Source organism: Emydura macquarii, unplaced genomic scaffold (genome assembly GCF_026122565.2).
Source record: "Emydura macquarii macquarii isolate MOO-44397 ecotype Brisbane River unplaced genomic scaffold, CSIRO-AGI_Emac_v2 contig_295, whole genome shotgun sequence".
In the NCBI taxonomy this organism is placed as follows: Eukaryota; Metazoa; Chordata; order Testudines; family Chelidae; genus Emydura; species Emydura macquarii.
Genome location: NW_027130432.1, coordinates 7,329,025 through 7,351,440, shown reverse-complemented (window position 1 = coordinate 7,351,440; position 22,416 = coordinate 7,329,025). Strand labels below are relative to the sequence as shown.

Here is a 22,416-nt window from a genome sequence, read left to right as displayed (position 1 = left end):
TATCTGTGCTGAAGATACGTCTGTCTTTCCTTACTATGAACACAGGATACAAAAATACATTTAGGGGGAAAGGACTGCTTTCATTAAAATATACTCAGTGCTAGAGCTATACTTTACATCTGGCTTGAATATAAATACAGTGGGCAAAAGAAAAAAAGTATTGGGAGAGAAATCTATCAGACCAACCTTCCTATCTTGAGGTTGGGGCTGTATCCAGACATACTGCTGACATACTGCTTTCTAGCAAGAGGGGGAGAGTTTAACTCCCTATGCTACCTCCCACAGGTGTATATAATGGAGTAACGAGGGTGGAGTGGGGCTAAAGGCACAATCATGAGCTTAGAGGGTATATAGGAAGTGCCATATAAAGAGCTCTGGGGAAACCTTTAAATGGAGACTGATCCTTGCTCACTTATAGGAAAGGGCTGTGTTTCCAAGGTAGGGATTTATTTCTGTAAAGCCACTTTGCTGTCTCTGTTGTGAAGGAAGCAGTTTAAAAGATTTAGTAATAAAGCTTTGAGAAAACCAATTGTCTGACTTAAAGAATGAGTGATAATAGTGCTGCCAACCTAATTGATAGACTTCTCCAATTTAGATACAAATAGAAATCAGCTAGGAAAGCAATTTTTTACCCTGGTGGCAGTTTTTACCCTGACCCAGTATATACTTTTGGCTGAGATGATCCTTTGGAGCTACTGGCAAAATACCTAGTCCCATTGTAGGCCTAATATTACCAACCCAAAGAGTTAAAAAATCATGGGGTTGGTATGACAATTGAGATACAAAGATAATATTTGGGGGGGTTATTTGCCTTTTGTGCTGTAAAGCCTTTGTTTCTGCCATGATGAGAGCTGGAAATTTATTTATTAAAAAGAATTAAAAGCTGAGATTCTTGTGTACATAATGGAGGAGAGAGAATTGTAAAGGCATCTCTAATCACGAGACTTGTGATAAAATTGCAAGACTCATTGATAACACTTCAGAACGCATCTCCTACCATTTTAGAGTATGAGGCAAGTCCTCTTACTTGATGACATTTAGGGACGCTAGCTGCTAGGGTAGTAAGTGTCCAAACAGAGCTGATTAAATAATAGACAGGAAATTATTTTTGTCACAAATATAGTCTTTTTTGGTGTGTGTTCATGACTCTTCTCTGTACAGTTGATGGGTTTTTTTGGTGAATTTATTGTTCAAAATTATGAACCAGATAATTTCTGTAACTATTCTTGGCCATAAATGGTTCAGGACAGTTTGTTGTGAATAATCAAAGCTTAAGCTATGTTGGCTAGTTTGGACATATGATAGACATGTGAATGTTTCTGTTCTGTAACTGGGTGGACATAACTTTTAGACCTAGATTTTTAATGGTGGTTCTGATTTTAAGGTTCTCAATTGTAAAATTTGCTTCCTAGAACTATTCTTTAATAGTCACTAAAAATTGAACATTTCTAAAAATTACTCTTTCCAGCAAGCTCCTTTCCTACCGTGTTTGTAGAAGGAAACACAAAGTAGATGCAAACACAAGTAAAGTGCAGGTTTTTTCCCTGTGAGCAAATATGCACGGATTCTTGTGTGTGTGTATGTGCTTTGTCTGACCAGCGTAATGTACCAGGGCACAGTTGGGGGTATTTTACCCACTCTTCTTAACATGAAGTGTAGAACTAAATGTACCATTTCCATTTCAAAGGATCTCTTAATATCTTTTCTGCCAATTTTCTAATTTGTTTAATTAAAACTTAGCACTCCATTCCACTTCATTAGGTCTATTTAATTTTCATCTACCTAAGCACTTTTTCAAGTACATAATTAAAAGAATAGTATTATAAAATCAGTTCTTATTTTACATTAACATGCTCAAGAACAGGAACTATATTTTCCTGTTGATTAGCATTTGATGGTAAAGAGATTAGTGTAAAGTAGTAGGAAGGAAATAATCTAATGTAGTCTGAAAATCCACACTGGAGCCGCACAGCAAATGTATTTAAGAATGCATGGCAGGGATGCTAGCATAACTTTGCAGGAGGCGTGAGGTTTCCAGTAACCTTGGGACTCCCATTTTTCAGGCTGCTGGAGAACTTCCCTTACAAAGTTAAGTGCTATGTAGCGATGGTATTGAGAACTCATAATCACTGTTTGCATAGTGCTTTTCTTTCGTAGATCTCAAAGTGTCCTGTAAACAGAGGATTCATAAGGTCAGGTGTTAAAAAAGGAGGAACAGGCACAGGGAAATTGGCTTGCACATGGTCAAACAGTGAGTTGGAGGCAGAGGTGGAGTAGGACCCAGGTGTTTCCAATGCCATGTATGTATGAAGAAAAGAGGGTTAGTGGTCTTTCTACTCCTTAGTGCCCTCAATCTATAAATGGCCCTGAGAAAGAAATGTGCTACAAATGGAAAAAATAAACTAAATTAACAATAGTTATAGTAATTCTTGGAAATCTGGCATCATCCACCAATTTGTGCACATGGAAAGAAATGAAAAACCCTAAAACTGCTGTTCCAGAGGCAGAGTGTCTGTCTATAAATTGATCTTTTATGTGGAAAGCATAGGATCAGGATTACTCTCTTCTGCATTCTCTTCATGGGCTGATGGAGGAAGCTGTTGAATGCATTGTTCTTCTGGGCCGAGTATGGAGAGTCGTGAGCCCTGGACTAGACCTGGCTTCCTGCTCCAGGCATTGTGACGGGGTGCATAGACTTGAGGGGTGCCCATGCACCATGTTGCAACACCATTCACTCAAATTTGGCCTGGCTGCATCTCCAGACCTGAATGGAGCTGAAACCCCTTGCATCGTGTTTCAGTGCCCGGAGTGAAGCGCCAAGCCCAGGCCTTTGAGACACTAGATACCACTCTCCAGCCCACCCCAAATGACCCAATTTTCCTCCCACCCACAGTTGCAAAAGCTGGCTTCACCACTTGCCTCATTGTATCCATTTCTGTAGACATTTACACATTTATTGTACTTTTGTACTTCCTACCAAAACTTTTTACTTTTGAGGATAATTCTCTGGGCTTTAGTTGTGTTAATCTGGGCTATGATCTTGCATGGTAAATTTAGTAGAGCCTGGTTGGTTACTTGGGTGGGAGATTGAGGAATGGTGTTGGAAGAGAAACTAGTGTGCTACCTAGTGAGTCTGGGCTGAGCAATGACCCTGTCTGATGCTAAGAAGCACTTTGGCACTGAGATGCAGGCTTTTGCATGCTATTTATTATATGATGATTTTTAGATGTATTAAATGTGCCCTTCTACATAGCTTGTGCACTACATAACTGAATTTTAAAAGAATGTAAAAAGAAAAATTGAATTCCTGGCCATTGTGACTTTACAAATTCTACAGTGTCTCTTGGAAAAATATAGCATCAGCCCTAGTATTCACTGGCCAAATTGTTTTCTGAGTAGTTACATTTGCCTAGCCTAATTTCTGCCTGGAGTTCTACCAGGACAAATTGTTCCTTTTCTCTTCCTGTCTTAAACTGAACCCTAATCTAAAACCCATTGAACGCCCATTGACTTCAGTGGCCTTTTGATCAGGCCTTATACTGTTGCTGTCCTCTATTATACAGCTGGAATTTTATATTGCAGAGATAACTGCTGTTATATGGTGGCTGACATTAGTCCTCCATATATATGTAAAATATAATGTCTGATAAGTACTTTGGCATCCTTCAGGATGAAATGTAGCACAAAAATCTAACATGCCATTGGAACCCTTTGCAATTTCACAACAAAACTATCGCAATCTTATATGCCAGGGGTGGTCAAACTTACTGACCTCCCTCCCCGCTGGGCAGAATCCTCTAGCCTCACCACGCTGTGGCAGGGTAGAAGCTCCCAGCTCTCCACCCCTGTCTGGTAGGTGGAAAATGAGGGGGAGGGCATAGGGAGCTCCATGAGCCGCACTTTAACTGTAAAAGAGTCGCATGTGGTTCACGAGCCATTGTTTAGCCATCCCGTTATATGCTGTAGACTGGTATCAACCGGAACCTTCCAGTACTATTTTAAAAAATGTACCGGTCCTGCATTATTTTAGCACATGGCGCACTAAAATACCTCTGGGATTTTGTCCGTCTTTCCTGGGATGCTTGAAGTAGCTCATAACTATTAGGTAGTTCACTGCTGATGAGCATTGTTAAACAAAGATTTATAGCAGATAATGAATTGTACTATGTACTATATTTTAAGGCCCTACTAACAGCTTGATCCAAAGTCAGTTGAAGTCAATGGTAGTCTTTGGACTTTGAATCAGGCACGATGTGATTTTTTTTAAATGAGACTGGATTTGAGTATTGTCATGACACACAAATACATTGAATGTTGGATCAAGTGCCTCCATGGACACTTTTTTAACAGAAGTTCACGTTGTCCCTAATATCAGCCCTAAGAAGATTGGCATAACCCTGGTTACAGTTACAGGGTTAGCTGTACCTCTGTTTCCTTTCTGGTCTCTCTGAGTGCACCCCTCAGATATCAGGTCTCATGCCTTCACTTATCCTGGGGTGGAATTCTGCAATTCTCTCCCCCTTGTAGACCCCAGGTCCTGTGTTGCAGTAAGCAATGTATCTACTGTGCTTACCAAGTCAGTCCTCCTGAGTTTGGTGACCTGTAGTTCTTCCCTTTGGGAGTCTGTGAGCAGTGGTATAAGAGATCAGACCGCCTTCTGATGACAAAAATGTTGTTTGTTATACAATAGGAACAAAGCATAAAAGAAAAAAAAGATTTTAAAACAGTCTACGTGGAGGTCTATCTTGCCCAAAGCCTCACCACCCTCTGATAGTAACCTAGGCATCCCTTGCTACTTCAGTTAGCCCAGTGGATGCCTCTCAGTCCCACTCCTCCAGACAACTCATGTCACTTTAAAAAGTGTTCCATTTTAAACCTGATACAATACTTTTGATTTCCAGGGTACATGTGTCTCTTCCTGTCTTGTCCCGGTTCTTTAACAACCCACAGGTGTTTGCAGCGAAATGGCTAATGATGAGCCATTTTTGTTTTGTTTTTTCTCATAGCCCCCTATTAAACAAAATCAATACTTTCATACAGTAAATATCCCAATAACCAGCTCAACATACAGTATTCCTAAATTACTACAGAGCAGCTCCAACTCCATTATAGCTCCATTTTAGATACTTATTCCCTAGTTTCAGGTCCCTCCTTCTCCCCCGCCCCCTGAGATATAATGTGCTCTTTGAGCTATGCACTGAAGAAGAAGATTAGCGTGTTAAATATTTAAAACTTAAATAAGAGTTAGCAGCATTGTTCTATCTAAAAGTGATTCATTCTGAGAGCTCCACTGGAAATCACTGTTCTAAGTCTCTGTATTTAATTTGCAGTATTGCAGTCAGAGTTTCTATCTGAATGGCAGGTCATTCCAGAAACTCAGTGTAGGGGAATTATGAAAGAATTCAATTAGCCAGGTAACCTCTGAAGATTTACTAATGTATGTGTAGAAGAGAAATCTGCTCTTCAAACTCTTTATTCTTTTTGACACACACATTCATTTCAACTCGTTACAAAACTGGGTGACTGGGTAACAAAATGGCAGATGAAATTCAATGTTGATAAATGCAAACTAATGCACATTGGAAAACATAATCCCAACTATACATAGAAAATAATGGGGTCTAAATTAGTTATCATCCCAGAAAGAGATCTTGGAGTCATTGTGGATAGTTCTCTGAAAAAATCCATTCACTGTGCAGCGGCATCAAAAAAGTTAACAGAACGTTGGGAATCACTAGGAAAGGGATAGATAATGAGACAGAAAATACTATATTGCCTCTATATAAATTCATGGTACACTCACATCTTGAATACTGTGTGCAGATCTGGTCTTCCCAGCTCAAAAAAGATATATTGAAATTGGAAAAGGTACAGAAAAGGACAACAAAAATTATTAGCTTCCATATGAGGAGAGAGAGTCAACCTGTGGAATTCTTTGCCAAAGGATGTTATGAAAGCCAAGACTATAACAGGGTTAAAAAAAAAAACTAGATACATTCGTGGAGGATAGATCCATCAATGGCTATTAGCCAGGATGGGCAGAAATGCAAAACCATTCTCTGAAGTGTCCCTAGCTTCTGTTTGCCAGAAGCTGGGAATGGGCAACAGGGGATAGATCACTTGATGATTACCTGTTCTGTTCATTCCCTATGAAGCACCTGGCATTGGCCACCATCAGAAGACAGGATACTGGGCTGGATGGACCATTGATCTGATCCAGTATGGCTATTTTTATGTTCTACTGCTAAATAACATTTAGGTAATGTAACAAGTTAATTTTCAGTGGAGTTAACCCATGAATCAGTTTGGTCCCTTTATTTATTTATTACATCTATGATATAGGAAGTGCACTATCATTGGTCAGAGATTTGTTCTAATAAAATGTTTGAAATTATTCTTCACTGGAGACTACTGACATCTAAAACAGGGAAAGTGAAATTGGGTATGTAAAGGGACATTTATGACCAATTTTTGATGGCAGGTAAAGATCATGTTTTGATTCTAAGGAGGGTAAGTGATGCCTGTCCTGAGAATCCTCCTCTGTTGTTTTCTCTTGTTATGAGATTTAAATATATGAGTTGGTGGTTTTTCCATAGATACAGGGCAAATGTGCTTTTAGTCAGGATGATTTTCAATTTAGATTAAAGGAACTAACAATAATAAAAGAACAAAATTAAGCCTTCTGGAGAGAGCACAGTATGTGCAACTCCCTCAGTAGCAGCAGCCATCTTGAATCCACTCATAAATAAGCTCAGATGGGAGCCCATTTTATACTTAAAGCTGCAATACATAGAAAATAGCTTTCTTGTTACATAGCTATATAGGCCACAGCTTCTGACTTCTGTTATCATTTGTCTCCATCAGATTACTACATCAAGGCAGTTACACCAAATACAATTTGCTGTCCTTCACTAAATAACATTTGTGTCCCACCATGTAATGAAAGTTACATTACAGTTCATCTCTTCGTCTGTCTCTCTGTGTCCGTTGTGAACTGTTGCGAAAAGGTTAGCTGCAAAATCTAAATTCATTGTGACAGACTTTCGTTTCTGCCATTGGATGCTTTTGATATCAAATCTCATAACATTGGATCCATTGATGGAAAAATGTTGTGAAATACAACTTTAATTTAAAAAAAGAAACAATATATTTATAATTAATTCATATAACATATAACAAGAAAATTAGAACAAATTCCTCACTAGAGCTGACTTTAATGCATTGCCAAATGTGTAAAGCATTGTGAGCAAAGTTATAATATGATGTAAAAGTAGAAATGCCAAGTGCTGTGCATAACATTTAATTGTTGGTTTGCTGAGAAGTTTGGGAATCTATAGGAGCTGGTTGACTTTCTTATAATGGCCTTATTGCTATGTAAGTACAGAAAGAGGGGATATATCACAAGAAAATGTGAGATATTAGGCTAAATAGATATTGATCGTTGCTGAAGACATAGTAAACGTGAAAGCAATTGCGTGTGAAATGTAAGGTGACAAATTCCAAAGTAGACTATGGTGTTTTAAGTATTTTTTCAAACTTATAAAGAGTAGTGAGTAACTCTGAAGAAGCAGAATGAAATGTTGGGAATTTTCTCAGGTGTTTGTTTTTAATATTTTTCCAGCTGCTTTTTACAGTCACTCCATGCCTTGATTGTTGCTACTTAAATGAAGTCCCTGTGGTTCATTGTCTCTTTAAAATAATAGATGCAGATACATAGACAAAACTCAGCTCGGAAAAGGAATAGGTAAGGAGCCTGTGAATAATTATTTGCTAGGGCTCTGCAAGCTTTTCACTGTTTGATTCTTGATGGATTCTTGAACTGAACGTTGCAAGTTCCTGTTGCAGGAGCTGGAAGCCTATAATTTCACTTGGAGGCTCCAGTTTTTGAAAATTATCAAACTCCCGCTTCCTGTCTCTGCTCTTCAAGGGATTGGTACAATGCCCATTGAAGCCAATGGCAGAGAACTGGCTCAGGCCACAGGTCAAGGTCCTTCCTGCCTCCACTGGAGGTGGGCTCCTGGTGCTGGCTGAAATTGGTTCACCTACCTCCATGCAGACTAAGACCTTGTTGTATTACAGTCATAATAGCTGGGAGATGCCTGAGAGCGGAGGTATTTCCTAGGGCGTACAGAACATTTCTCCAGTACTTGTGCTCAGCTCTATACCAGGCAGACCAGCCCAATTCAAACCCTGTCTGAAAACTAAAACACCAGTGTTTCACAAATCTTAGTTTCATGAGGTTTTGAGAGCTTTCAGGTCTTCCCAACCTGATGCCCCCTTTGCCAGGAACCCTTGTACTGTAGCTTTTAGCAACCACTTAAAAAATGAGTCTTGGCTCTTCATTGTATGAATGCCACTGAGGAGGAGAAATTTGAAATATAACATGGGAAACCTCAGAAGGTAAATTTCCCATTGTCCTTTCAGCAAGTGCCTCTGTGAAGAACTTTTTAGAGGCCTTTGGTGAATAAGAGAAGGAGGATATGCAGAGGCAGTCTGCTTTCAATTACAGCAGTGTAAAGCCCGAGGGACGGCACTGTTTGTTGCACCAGTGCCGAGAAGTGTTTCTTTGCTAGTGTGCAGTGTTTAAGGTATAAGCATTTAAAAATATCCCTAATGAAGCTTTGAAGATAATGTACTTCACCTGGGGTGGGTGTGAGGATGGGAAGGTATAGTTGTTATTAATATCAGTAAGTGTTGCATAGACATATAGGGAGGAGAAGCATAGACCCCTCCAAATTATCTACGCTCCATCATGTCATGGTCTATTCAAAGAAATTTGCAGAGAATTAGTTTTCAGTAGAAAGTAACAACCTAGGCTAAATTGTGCCTTAAAATACATTAGCCACGCTTGGGGGTTGTGAGCAATGTAGCAGCCGAGCGGAGGTGGCTTGAGGCACTCTGACTATGATTGCGGACAGAGGCATTTGCCTCTGGGTGGCTCTGGGCAGTGTAATCTCCTGCACTTACTACACCCACCTCCCATGCAAAGGGGATGCATGTGTTCCTTGCAGACCTGCTGCCAGAATCTAGCCCTGGCTGCATCCCCAGCTTAGCTGGGCAAATCTCCTTTGGATACAGAGCTCTGCTCGCTTCTATCAGTCTCCTTCCTGCACTAAAGAGACACAAAGAAAACATTCCCTCTGGGTGCAGAGTTGGTGAGAGAGGACAATGGAAAAGATCTGTTCCTTCCTCTTGCATCTTGCACCAGTGTCAGAAGAGCCAGTGGTTTGACCTCAAGCCTGTAAGATGATCTTTGATTTTTTAGAAGAGAGATTTATAGTTCCGTGTTTTTCTGACCATTGTAGTAATCAATTCAAATTACGCATAAACCAGAACAAAGTATCAATTTATGTCAGAAGGATTTTTTTAATTAAAAGGTAGTTTTGTTTAGTACTTTATGCCCTGGATATAACCACTTTAGCCACCTACAAACCCAGCTGTGGTCTGTTTTTTCTTGATTATTCCTAGACCAAACTATTGAGGAAGAACGTCAGAATCTGGAGCTATTGCAAAAGGAATTTTCCCATCCTAGCTCAGTAATTCTGTGTTCCCGCACATAGCCCCATGTGGATGTGTCAACTTTGTTATCTGAGAGGTCCAGTGTCTACTTTAACCTCTTAACAGCCTTTGTGCTTTATAAAAATGGAGAAACCTGAAATTTTAGGTTTTGGGGTCAGTTCTGATTAGCACCCAAAGAATTAGATACTCATTTGAGTCTGTAAAGTCTGCTGGCAGGATCTAAGATCTGACACGCAGTCTGGAGGGGAAGTTCCATGCCCAGGCACCATATTTCCAAAGGTTCACACTGCTCCTATCAATGGAGAGGTCTTCCTGCAGGAACCAGGGAACTGGTTTATATCTGCTCCAGCATGTGGGGCCGTCTCTTCCAACCTGCTCATGCTATCTGCCCGGGGCTCATCCTTTTGGTGTGATAGTTCTGTTCTAGTGTATTGGGAGCTCTGGGCCCTACCAAGTAGAGATTTTAAGATTTGTAAGGCAGTGCTGGTTTTGTGAAGTCTCTCCCTCCATTCCATTGGGGAATGGCTGATGGCAATCCCTTGATCCTGTGTTCTCCTGAAATTAGCCACTCTCACTGGAAAGATCATTAACAGGAGTCTCTAAATTAATTTCCCCAAATCTCAAAACCTGTTCAGATTCAGTTTGTGGGGCCAGGGTTTGGAGAGTGTATATGTTAACAGCCGATTCACCCATGCTGAAAAGTAAATATGAATTGAAAATCTCCCATTCTAGTGATGTGTGGCAGCGTTCTTGAAAATAGGTGAATTCAATTCTGCATACTTTGTAATGGAAGCTCAAAGACAGATATTAAAAAGTGGTCTTTGAATTGGGATTTGTAAAATTGAGTGGTGACTCTACCCACTTCAGTTTGCTGTACAGATCTGAAAGCTGCATATTTTGCCAAGTGAGCAACAGTGCTCTTTTGCAGGCCTCATTTCAGAGGCTGTTTTTAAAAATTTGCTCCCCGTTGCCCAAAAGTTTAATTCTGCCCACATTATTGGAAAAAAACCTCTCCCGTTAAAATCCATAAAATAAAGAAAAGGATGTCCAAATTCTTTTTCTTTCATGCCCTGCCACAGAGGGATGTAAGCATGAGAATTGCTCAGTGTTTCCCACACAGGATTGGAAGTTAAGAGATCTGAGTTAATTCCTGTATGATTGTGAGCAAGTCTCACCACTTCTGCATGACTAAGTTTGTAAAATACCTACCTTGTAAGATAGATGTGAGGCTTTCATGTTTATAAAGGTTCTGTATAAATATAAAGTAGTGTTATGATGGCTAATTTTAGTGTAAAGTCTTGGAGTCATTGTGGATAGTTCTCTGAAAACACCCACTCAATGTGCAGCGGCAGTCAAAAAAGCTAACAGAAGTATTTCTTTATGCAAAGCACACTCAGCTTGTGGAACTCTGCCAGAGGATGTTGTGAAGGCCAAGACTATAACAGGGTTTAAAAAAAAAAAAAAAAAAAGCTAGATAAGTTCATGGAGGATAGGTCCATCAATGGCTATTAGCCAGGATGGGCATGGACACAAAAGCATGATCTGTAACGTCCCTAGCCTGTTTGTCAGAAGCTGGGAATGGATGATAGGGTGACAGTTGATGATGACCTGTTCTGTTCATTTCCTCTAAAACACCTGGCACTGGCCACTGTTGGAAGACAGGACACTGGACTAGAAGGACCATTGGTCTGACCAAGCATGGCCATTCTTACGTTATATTTAATGCTGGTCAAATTATGTTTTGCACACAATTTATATGGTGAATTTAGCTTTTTTTCTTTCTTGTTCATGAATCATTCATGAATCACTCCTGATTCCTACAATTATATTCATGATTGTGTAAGTATTTGCTGAATAATTAGAGAACAAATTTCAGCCTGTGGGTTATTAGTGAATGTCAGCAAATATCATTCCATGGATGGTTCATTTAACTATTTGCTGTTCAGAGTATGTAGCTGGTCACCTAAATCACATGCTGTTTAAATGAAAACGTTTTAAGCAGGAAACTAAAACAGTTACATTAAACATTACATAAACATTAATAAAAAATTATTTTCAGCCTGCATTAGTGAACATTTTCACAGATTCCTACCTGGCAGTCATCTGAATTCTCATGAACAATTAATAACATGACCCCACAAAGGACACCTTACAAAATGTTTACCGGCAAAATGACTGTTAATTAGTTGTTGTATTTTTGACTAGCTCTGCTTGTATGACAGACTTTGTAACATGCAAATCTAGAAAGATACATGCTCCATTCTCTATAGTAGTTAATCTAAAAGAGCGAATGTAGTTACTCAGAATTTTATAATATACACAGGGAAACAAAAACCGAATTACCTTAAAGCAAGATGCAGATCAGTCTGCTTTCTCATCCCTGCTGTAGCTCTACTTCTTTTGTAGCTACTGTTGCTTTGTGACAAGTAGAATATCACAAACATTTGCTTGCACACTCCAAAGATACAGATGATGATGGCTGATTTTTGCCAGCTTGATTTTGCATTTGATTTTGAGAACTGTTGGTTACTTTATTCAAGCAAACACTACTGAGAAAGTTATAACAGGGCTGTCTCTCTGGAGTTCCTATGTAACCATCTACCACTGAGCACAGAAAGTTTGAGATCTTTCATCTGCTTGAAAGTTTATAATGTTGTTCAAGAATGTCAGATGTGAAAGCAATTAAGATTCAACATGTGTTTTATTTTCATTTGCACGTCTGACATGGAAGGTTTTTTCAAGGAAATCTACACGTGTTGGCTTGTAGTCTATCCATCTGAGGAATACTGTATGCCTGCCCTTATCTCTGAGGAAGGGTTTGGCACAATGGTTTCAGTGGCAATTTCCTCTCACTAAGGATTTCAGTATTTGGTTCTGAGTGAATAACACTTCTGTGGTGTGCAATTCAATGGGTGAAAATGTATGTCAGCAAAGGAAGCCCAAGTCACATCCTGGTACACTTCTCAGCTTTACTCGTTCTCTGTTTTAGTTTGTTTCTTTTCACCTAGAGACCAAACATATCCACATGAGGTTGCTCATTTCGTAACTGTGAAGCACATAAGATTCCTGGAAGCAAACAAGTAATCAATTTTACAGAATCTGGAAATCTGGGAATCTGGAAAAAGAGAACCCTCTATCGTGCAATAGTCAAGGCCTATCTGTCTTCAAGGGAGTGAGCATGGGCAAGTTCTAAAACTTTCTTCTTTAGAAATTTGAAAGAGATTAAAGAGGGCCAAGGCACTGTGCACAAGATAGTGTGTATGTAGCAACTCATGTCCCAGTCAGGAGACTCTGAACTGCTTTATCTCATCATCCCTATGATCTTGCAAGAAACTACAAAGACACTCCATAGCCCTCCAGTGGTCCAAAGCCACCTTAAACCCAGCAGATCAGGCCCCATTAAGGTCTCCTTGGTTTGGGGTAATTTCTGGAAGCTGTAGATCCATTCTAGCAATCCCTGTGCTATGCTCTCTTCCTTGCCCCTTCTACAGAGAATATGTACAAGAGAAAAGGTGGGGAGGGAGGACAGGGAGGCTTGGACAGCCCTATGCCCTGACCACCCAAAATGTTGGACTGTGCAGTTGGTAGCATGGCATGTTAGTAGCTTTATGTAGGGAGAACATGTCAGATTCCTGGTGGCCCAGAATTGGGTGGGGAGCAAAAATAGCATAAAACAACCTTTACAACCTCGGTTCCTAAGTTTGTGCTGAACTCAGGAAGGCCAAACACCCTATAAATAGAGCAGTTTATGTATGGAGCAGTTTTTCAAAGTGAAGGAATTCCTTCTAACTTTTACATAGCTGAATTTGTTGGTGTGCGAGCATGATCAGCCACTATATGATTATAAAATTCCCAATTATCTCAGCCTCTTTTTGGCAATGTTATTTTGATTTATTTAAAAGATTTTAATGAACAGCAGTAAGAAAGAGATTACATGATTGTGTAATGTTTATTTTCTTTTCTTCTTTGTGATCTGCCTTGTTATAATTACGAATTGTTTAAGTGCTTTTGTTTTTGTTTTTTTTTGGCTTTGAACTATCAGCAGAGTGGCAGCTCTGATTTGTTTGTTTGTTTTCCTAAATGAAATTCGAGCACATGGTAGCTTTTGGGATTAACAAACCTGGAGACTGAAGTTCTCCAGCCACAAAAGCAGGCTATGCAGGCTATCCATCCAACTTGCCCCATCATTGGCATGGAGGAAGCCCTTCCAGGAATGAAAGTATGATTGCATTTCCATTCCTACCTTTGGCCTGTCTGTTGAGGCTGCTAATAGGGAATGAAGATGAGCTCTGTGTAAGCTTGAAAGAGGGTCTCTCACCATCTGAAGTTGGTCCAATAAAAGCTATTATCTCTCACACACCTTCTCTCTAATTTCCTGAGACCAACATGGCTACAACAACATAGAAAACGGAGAATGAAATCAGTACTGCTTTTGTAGTGGTGACTTTGTGATGGGGTCTAGCTGGCACTGAAATGAGCTCACCAATACGTTTTATGAGCAGTGAAGAGTCCCACAGATATGAAAGATAGGAATTAATTCATGCAACTGCATGTTCTGTTTGAAGAGAAGTGATGCTCTTTCCAAACATTTTGTAGCATGACTCCCCGCCCCCCTTCCCCCGCCCCCCGGCACTTCATTGCCTCTCAGTAAACATTGAGGAAGGTCTGGATGGCTTAATGCTTTCTTTGTTTTTTTCTTAAAAGAAGGGAGAGAAATATGTCACTACTTTTTCAAATTAAAAGCTAGAAACTTTGTAGATATTGCTTAGGAGTTCCAAGAGGTTATTTTGTTCAAGTTCAGAGACTCCTGGCCAAATGGAGAAGTGAAACCTCATGGAAAAACTTTCTTTTCTTAAAACACACAAACAAAAACACACACACATATATCTTGCAAACTGTGGCTAATTTACCAAAATAAGTAAAAGTGCCATTGGAATATGGTTCCAAAGATTTAGTGATGTTCCAGGTCTGGAAAATATCTGGTGTTTTAGAGCAGCTTTTCAAAATGGAGAAAATGCTTAGCATGGCATATTATCAAAGGCTTTTCAAGGAAACCAAGAGGAAATTCATTTTTACACTCACTTCTTTGTTTTTAAGTATTTACTACTAAAGATTTACCGTCGTTCCACCCATTAAAAGAAGCTCCTTTCATTTTTCACTATCCCATTGCAACAAATCCTGAATACATAAACAACTCCTTGATGTGACTGGCTGCAAATGTGCATGCTAGGAAGAGCTCTTGTCACCACCTTCCCAGGAGAAATCAAATGAATAGGCCTGATCCAGATGATCCAAAGTGCAAAAGAGAGAACTAGGATGAAAATTCTAGACTACTTGTATTTTATATTTAGTTTTAGTTGGCAAATAAAGAAGAGAAATTTCACTATGAAGCACTTACTTCAGCAACTGGCCGATTTAAATTGCCAAAACCAACAAAGAAGCCAAACAAGAAAAAATTAGTAGATCTCAGGCATAGCACTGTTCAGAAGGCAAATTTAGTCAATGAATTCCATACTCATGTACTACAATTTCACATAGACAAAAATATCCCTTTGCTGTGACACCAGGATATGGATTTTCTGCTTATTTATGGGGCTAGAATGTCGGACACCCTGTAACTCTGAGCAGGAGTCACTAGAATACAGGCAACAACATGCCTGTCCTATTCCCCTTAGGTGTCAACTTCTTTCTTCAAGAGCTTTTCTGCCCAAAGGCTTTTATATTTCTCGTCTGTTAGTCTGGACTTTCTTCCACTGAAGTCAATGGCAAAATGACGTCCTTTCTTCTACTGAAGTCAATGGGAGCAGAAACAGCACCTTGCACTCTAATGGCATTGTGGCAGGGAATGTGTCTTATTTTTTACCCTGTGAAGGGCCTTGAAGATGCATGGTCTGTATAATGTATATGACTTCATAATAATACATCCCACCCACCCCCGGTCACTCTATGAGGAGTGAATCTCAAACCATTCTGCTGTGGAAACTGTGTTACATGAATCATTAAAAACTAGACTAGACAGAGCAGTTCAGGAGAGCCTTTTTGCAGAATCATTCAAAACTATTATGTAAGCGTGCTTTTGTCTCAGCATGCTTTACAAAGGTAGGTAAGTGCCATCAACCCCGTTTTACAGATGGGGAAACAAAAATGCAAAAAGATAAATTGGTGCTCCCCGATAGCTCATTCTGTTGGCCAAACAGGATTCCTAATGAGCATGGTTAACACTGTATTATGTACTCAATTCAATATACTTATTACAGAAACATTGTCAAATGCTTGTGACATTAGTTGTTTCAGTGGAAAGATGAAATCCTGAACAGGGCATTTGGTAAATAATTTAAAAAGTGATGATTTTTCATATAATTTATATTTTGTGTCAGTATTAGAAAACAAATATGTGTCAAAGGTGTGTGTACGTCAAGTGTTAATTTATATTATTGTGTATATATAGAATGTTGGATACACGTAGGTGTAATTTTATATACTTGTGTACATATACAATGTTAATTAAATATTAACGCTAAGTCCACAGAAACATTGTTACTAATTTAGCATTTGGTTAAGATTCCAGCTGTGCTGCCTTCTCATTCCCAATTTCACAGAGAAAATATACTCACTCTATCTCCTGCTTATAGCCTGCATTTGAACAAACTTTGAATTTAATTACGCAGGAGAAAGTGATTGTGTTTGGGTATTCTTTTTCTCGCTCCAAAATCAAGACCAGGAAAGTGGTTCCAATTTGAATGGAGGGATTTGTTCACGTAAAGGGTAAATATTAAGGAAGCGTGCTTAAAAATAATTATTTTTCTTACAAAAAAATTCTGTGCAATTCGCATTAAATGATGTGTTTTTTGGTATCTTAAATAGTTTCGAAAGCCAAAATGTTTTTAACTTCTATTATAATAACAAAAGTTATACTTCTTTCAGAATGAGTTTGTAAAGTGCCCCTGTAAGTTTGTCCTTACTCCTTGTATTTCTTAGAGCTAGATTATATAAGGCACTGAGCTCTTGCCTCCTATTCCAGTGAATGGGAATCAAGAGCATCCCACAAGAGTGTTCAATACCTTATAGGAATAAACTTATAGGGCATAAGTTTAAAATACATGCATATATGAAGAAAAACTAGAAGCCCTAAGCAAGGCTATCCATATGAATCATTTTGTCTAGTATGTAACAATAAGCAGTACTATTAATAATGCTTTGCATTTTGACAGTCCTTGCTGAAGGATGCTGTACAAGTGCTTTGCAGCTAAGACTTGCCACATCCCTATGTGCTCCATGATTCACTTTCTAGAGGAAATGAGAGGATATACCTACAGATATAGTATTATGTTTTAAGATAGAGCTGTGTTAGTGGAGTTTAGGGTGACTTTTCTTGGAGGCAGCTGACATGGGGAGGAAGAATGCTTCATTGAATGCTGGAGGTGTGTACTTTGAAGTAATGACTATCTATAAAAGGGTGGGATGCAACCTCCTCTTGTACTGGTCTATGGCTGCTAGTGGGCATAGAAGGGAATGAAACTATGTCTCTGCTCCTTCATGGCCAAGTCACATTTGGTCTGGCTAGCACTGCTGGAGATGCTAACAGTACCCTGTATGTTGCACACATACCTTCCTGGTGCCTGCTTTCCCTGAACTCTTCCGCAAAATCAGGCCAAAAGCAATATAATTTACCTAATATATATTTTACAGTGGTAGAACTGGGAGTAGAATCCAGACCTCCTACGGTCCAGGCCATTGTTCTGACCACTAAACTAAACTCCCTCAAATTACTAAAGCAAATGCAGTTAGCTGGAAAAACATAGCTACAAAAAATCCTGCTGAGCTTCAAAATACATCAAACCCTAAATCTGATAGTGAAATATAACTGAAATTCTAGGCTAATACCCGTTTTCAGATCAAGGGAAATAGAGTACCTTTCCTCAGACATTCAGTCCCTTTTGAAAAGCTGTGATGCTTCACCTGTGTCAGGCTATCTCAAAAAACAGGGTACCAGGTTTTGGAGGGAAAAACAAGCCCACAAAAAATACTTTATCTAACCTGATCTAATGTGCTCCATCATAAATTTAGCATGATCCTGGATTTTTATTTTCTCTTTCTTTTTGTTTTGTTTAAGGAGAGAGCTACCACCGGCACCAAATCCCCATAATCTCTATCAGAAGGTAAGCACTGCTTTGCTCAAAGGTACCTGAATGATATTTGTCAGTTCAATGTAAGTCTGGTTGTAAAAAGGGGTAACAATGATACATAAAAACAAACTGTAATGAAAAGAACTCACATGGTGGGTGAATCTCATGAATCATGTAAAGGTATGCATAAAAAATTGAATATGTACACTTTAGATCTCAGATATGATAAATATTTCATTAGATTAAGAAATGCACTCTTGAAGCTTACCAGTGTAGAAGGACGCATTATAGAGGTAACTAAGGTACTCTGTCAATTAGCACACTGTGTGTCTGTCTGTGTGTGCGTGTCGCTAACAAAGATCTTTGAAATTATTAGAGTTTGGGTGGTTGTAGCTGTACACTTTAAAAATGTAAACCTTTGAAAGTAAAGGAACTAACTGTTAAGGCTGCTAACAACATACATGAAATATACATGGCAGAAGAGAAGTATAGCTGTGGTAACTGTTAATGCACACACTTAAATTACAACCTGCATGCTTTAACATGTTATAGTTGGGCACTTTTGAAGGGAGAGGGCTTAATCCTGCTACCATTGAAGTCAATGGAGTTTTCCCATTGTCTTCTATAGGAGTGTGTGTGTGTGTGTGTGTGTGTGTGTGTGTGTGTGTGTGTGTGTGTGTGTGTGTGTGTGTGTGTGTGTGTGTGTGTGTGTCGGGTTCCAATGCTGATAGCAGAGGATGAGGGAGAGTTCCACTGCTGATGACAGAGGATGCAGGACGGATAAAGCACAACAACCAATATGATTGCAAGCAGAATCGTTTATTCCATCTTGTTCTCCAGCTTATATACCTTTTTATCATCTTTGCATACAATGGTCACACAATTGCTGATTGGCTATTATATGATTTCACCTACTTCACACGGGAACAGCTTACATATTACTGGTAGCTTCTTAGCTCACACAACTATCTTGTTTTCGACCTTGAATACTTTCTACTATCTAGTGGATGGCGGCCAAGTCCCGGGAACTCGCCGCCAGTGAGGCGCCTGAGTGAAAGTGGCCACCTTCCAGCTCCCTGTAGGCAGCCTTACTTGACCCGGTGTCCAGCACCAGGCCTGCTGTAAGTGTCCACTTAGGTAGCCATCAGGTCAGGGTACAAATAATACACTCCCACATGTGTGTGTGTGTGTGTATGCACCATTAAAGTCAATGGAGTTTTCACATTGTCTTCTATAGGAATATATATAGCAGCACTGATTTCTTACAATTCAAATGCAGGAATGCTGAGAACAAGTGAAGAAGTGCCTTTTATAACACATGACTCTTGGCACTAACATGAAGAAGTGTGTCCAAAGTGGTAATCACTTCCATATGAATTTCAGACTGGTTGCTCAGACCATGTTGCAAACATGTATCACTAGTTATTATGCATTTACGTATTTGTATTATGATAGTGGCTATGTGCACTGATCAGAACCCTGTTGTGTTCATATACAAATCTAGCACACAAGAGGACTTGGTCCCTGCCCTAAGGAATTTCCAATTTAGCAAATGGGCAAAGGGGATATGTGGCCTGTGTTGTACAAATATGCAGCCCAGAATTAAGGGTGGGATCTTCAAAAATGCTCAGCATTGTCCTATCTCTGGTAAAACTCCCCCTGATTCCCATAGGAACAGAATTCATCAGACAGGGAATTCTTAAGATGATCCCACTCTTAGCCTCTAAACAGTATATGTTTGTGTCTCTCTCACACCCCGAAATTGCTCCAATAAAAGATACTATCTCACCCATCATCTCTCTCCAGTATACGCAATGAATTTCCAAACCACCAAGCAAACGAATCAGTAAAAAATCATGAAATCCCTGTTAGAATCTGAAAATATGTAGGCAAGGACTTCTCCAATGGGAATGAGCTAGACCGCCTCATTTTTGTAGACTTCTACTCCGTATGTATTTGGTCAGATCCCATAATAGTCAGTTGGAGTGCTGCCATCGGCTTCTGTGGAAACCAAGATGGGCCCAGGATTACTTTAAAAATTGGCAGGTTGGAAGGAGGAATCTACTAATAAAAGTCCATAACCATGCAATTATGACTGCAAACAAGGACTTTACAAGGTGAAATTCATTGGCCATTTGAGGCTACCTGAGACATATGCCAGTCACTTAACTTGTTTGTATTTATTTTCAATTCATTTCAATCACCCGGAAGGTTCAGCTCTTGTCAGCCCAGCTGTAGCATGGATCTCTGAAGTGCACAAAGCCTTGGTGACTAGGCTGCCTACAGCTTGTCTATGTACCATAAGACTCCTTGTGAGTTTGTGCACGTGCTCAGGTTCATCTCAAGGCCCTCAGTACCAGCACTGAAAAGCCTTTAAAGTTCCCTTATGGCATACAAATAAAAAAATATAGTGATTTGGCCTGTGTGCATGTGGGTACATGCTCCATGATGAGAAAAACTCAGATAGACATGAGTGCGCACACAGTAAATTGATCTTCTTCTACTATGTATCACAGAATTGCTCTGCAAATGTGACCGAGTACTGGTGCCTGAAAAGAAAGTCAAAATGTGGCTGAACTACTCATGTCAGGAAAGCATGTAAAAAGGATGCCAAGTCATAGTGTGCAGTAAAAACACTGAATGAAGTTTTCATTCTGTCACAGCTGGAGATTTCATCCCATGGGTTGCATTAAAAAGGCTGACAGGAAGTGGGGGGTGGAAGCAGAGGGGGATGATCTCGTAACTCAGACTAAAGCAGGTGGTGTTGATGTCCCATTGACCATGATTGTTTGAAAAGCCCTCACATTTCAGTTTGTTTCAGCAGATAGATTCAACCACCACAGAGTGCGTGAGATTTCTTTAAGCATTCTGAAATTATTCAGGGATTCTGAATTTTCTTTTAGATGCTGGGATACCACTGAGACTTTGTCAGGCCAGTTTTTGTTTTTTAAAAAGTTTTAAAATATCGCCTTTACATCATTGACCTTTATGGGGATCATAAATTATTGTTCTTTAACAGCGCTTACTCAGTGTAACACAATGCACAGTGTTTTACGAGTAAGAGGAGAAACAAAGGAAAGAGCTAATAAGTGTTGGCATGTGCCACTTGAGCTTGGGCGCCATGCTGTTCAAACTACACCTCACTGACTGACTAACTACCAGTGTATGTGGAAGTAACTGTCATCTAGATTTACAGTTACATTTACATTTGTAGCACAAGAATAGAAAGGTTGAAACATTTCTGTCATGTTGTTGAAGTTCAGTACCAAAGCACTGCTTGGCCACATCAAAATTATACTGGTTATGAATAATACCTAGTGTACAACCAGGGCCGTATTATCCATTAGGCACAATAGGCACAGTGTGTAGGGCCTATGAAACTTTCAGGGCCTACGAAAAAGAATTTTATACATAATTTTTTTTTTTATTTAAAAAACTATTTATTAATAGCTTAAGTCAAATTAGTTATTTCAGGCGAGGAGCCTACGAAGGCAAGTGTGCCTAGGGCCTACGAAGGTCTTAAAATGGCCCTGTGTACAACAGGAGGAAATTGTGCTTATTTTTTAGGCCTTAAAGTTATTCTTTCAACCCACAGGAAATGCCCCATAGTTCTCAGTAAATTTGTTCAATGCATTTGTGCTGACTTTTGAGTTCTGGCTTTGGTACTTAGGAAACATTAGGAAACTTAGTACTTAGGTACTTCGGTACTTAGGAAACTAGGCATTCTCTCAGAAGTTTGGAATATGTACTGTAGGAAACAGTTCTTCTGATCCTAACTTAATGAAAAAGCCTACCAACACAGAAAACAAACACAAAAACATGCTATTAGAAACACTCGTGGCTTGTTAGACTAAAAGGTGGGGTAAGTATCACAGTGGTGGAAGAAAGAATGCCAAGTGAATTGAGAAATGTCTGCACTGAATAGCTTGACTTTGGAGGAAATCTGTTTGGTTTTGCTGCTCCATATGATATCATGAGATTGGGTTCAGATGACTATGGATTTTGTGGCATGCTGAAACAATCTAAATTACCAGCTGAAAGACGAATACAGTACAGCAAACACACCAATGAGCAGGATGTGAGTTTGGCAGGAAAACCAGGCTTCTAAGCCCTGAGTAATCAAAGAAATATTTTGTCATTTGAGTGTAAATTTTGACATGGATAATATGGAGAGATTGATAGAAAGTTCTAGCTTTTTATTGTTTCATCACCACCACAGGGGGTCAGGTCCTGCATCCACTGGAATCAATGGATGTTTTACAATTGATTTTTATGGGACCAGGATTGATCCCATGGCCTTCATATATTGAATATGGAGACTGCTTTTTGCAAAGAGTCTTCTTGGTAAGTAGGACAACTTCAAAACTGCTCTTTATTCACACACAGGGAAGGCCTTAAGGCTAAGCAAAACACGTATCCGCCTTTGCCTGGTGATCTGTTAGGGACCCACAGTCCTGTGCAAGCTCTGAAACGCATTGTCTTTCAAGCAGCATGTGTCTGAACGGGGGGGACCATTGCCTCTCCACCTCTGGTATCTTGCAGCCCTCTTATCCTAAAAGTGGGTATGCTAATGTGGAATCCTCTCTGGAAGTAGCAGGCTACAACAGGTTTACTATTTGCTAAGATGACAGTTGATTTCTTAGAACAAATTACAAGATTTAATAAGGAAAACTTGTGTGGCTGGTATTTTTTCCTGTCAAAATGCATGGCAAATTTGGCCTTACAAGCAGAACTCAAGAGCTGTCATCATACACAAACCATTTGTTCTGTA

At 39.5% G+C, this 22,416-nt stretch overlaps 1 long non-coding RNA gene across 1 annotated transcript in view; it reads left to right on the top strand.

Annotated features, from left to right (window-relative positions):
* Positions 1-330: 330 nt before the first annotated feature.
* The window catches only part of LOC137154034 (uncharacterized), a 168,489-nt gene continuing 146,403 nt past the window's right edge, over positions 331-22,416 (top strand). Inside the window, exons 1-2 of the long non-coding RNA XR_010920036.1 lie at positions 331-438; positions 17,633-17,678. This is a non-coding gene — a long non-coding RNA (uncharacterized lncRNA). The remainder of the gene's footprint in view (positions 439-17,632; positions 17,679-22,416) is intronic.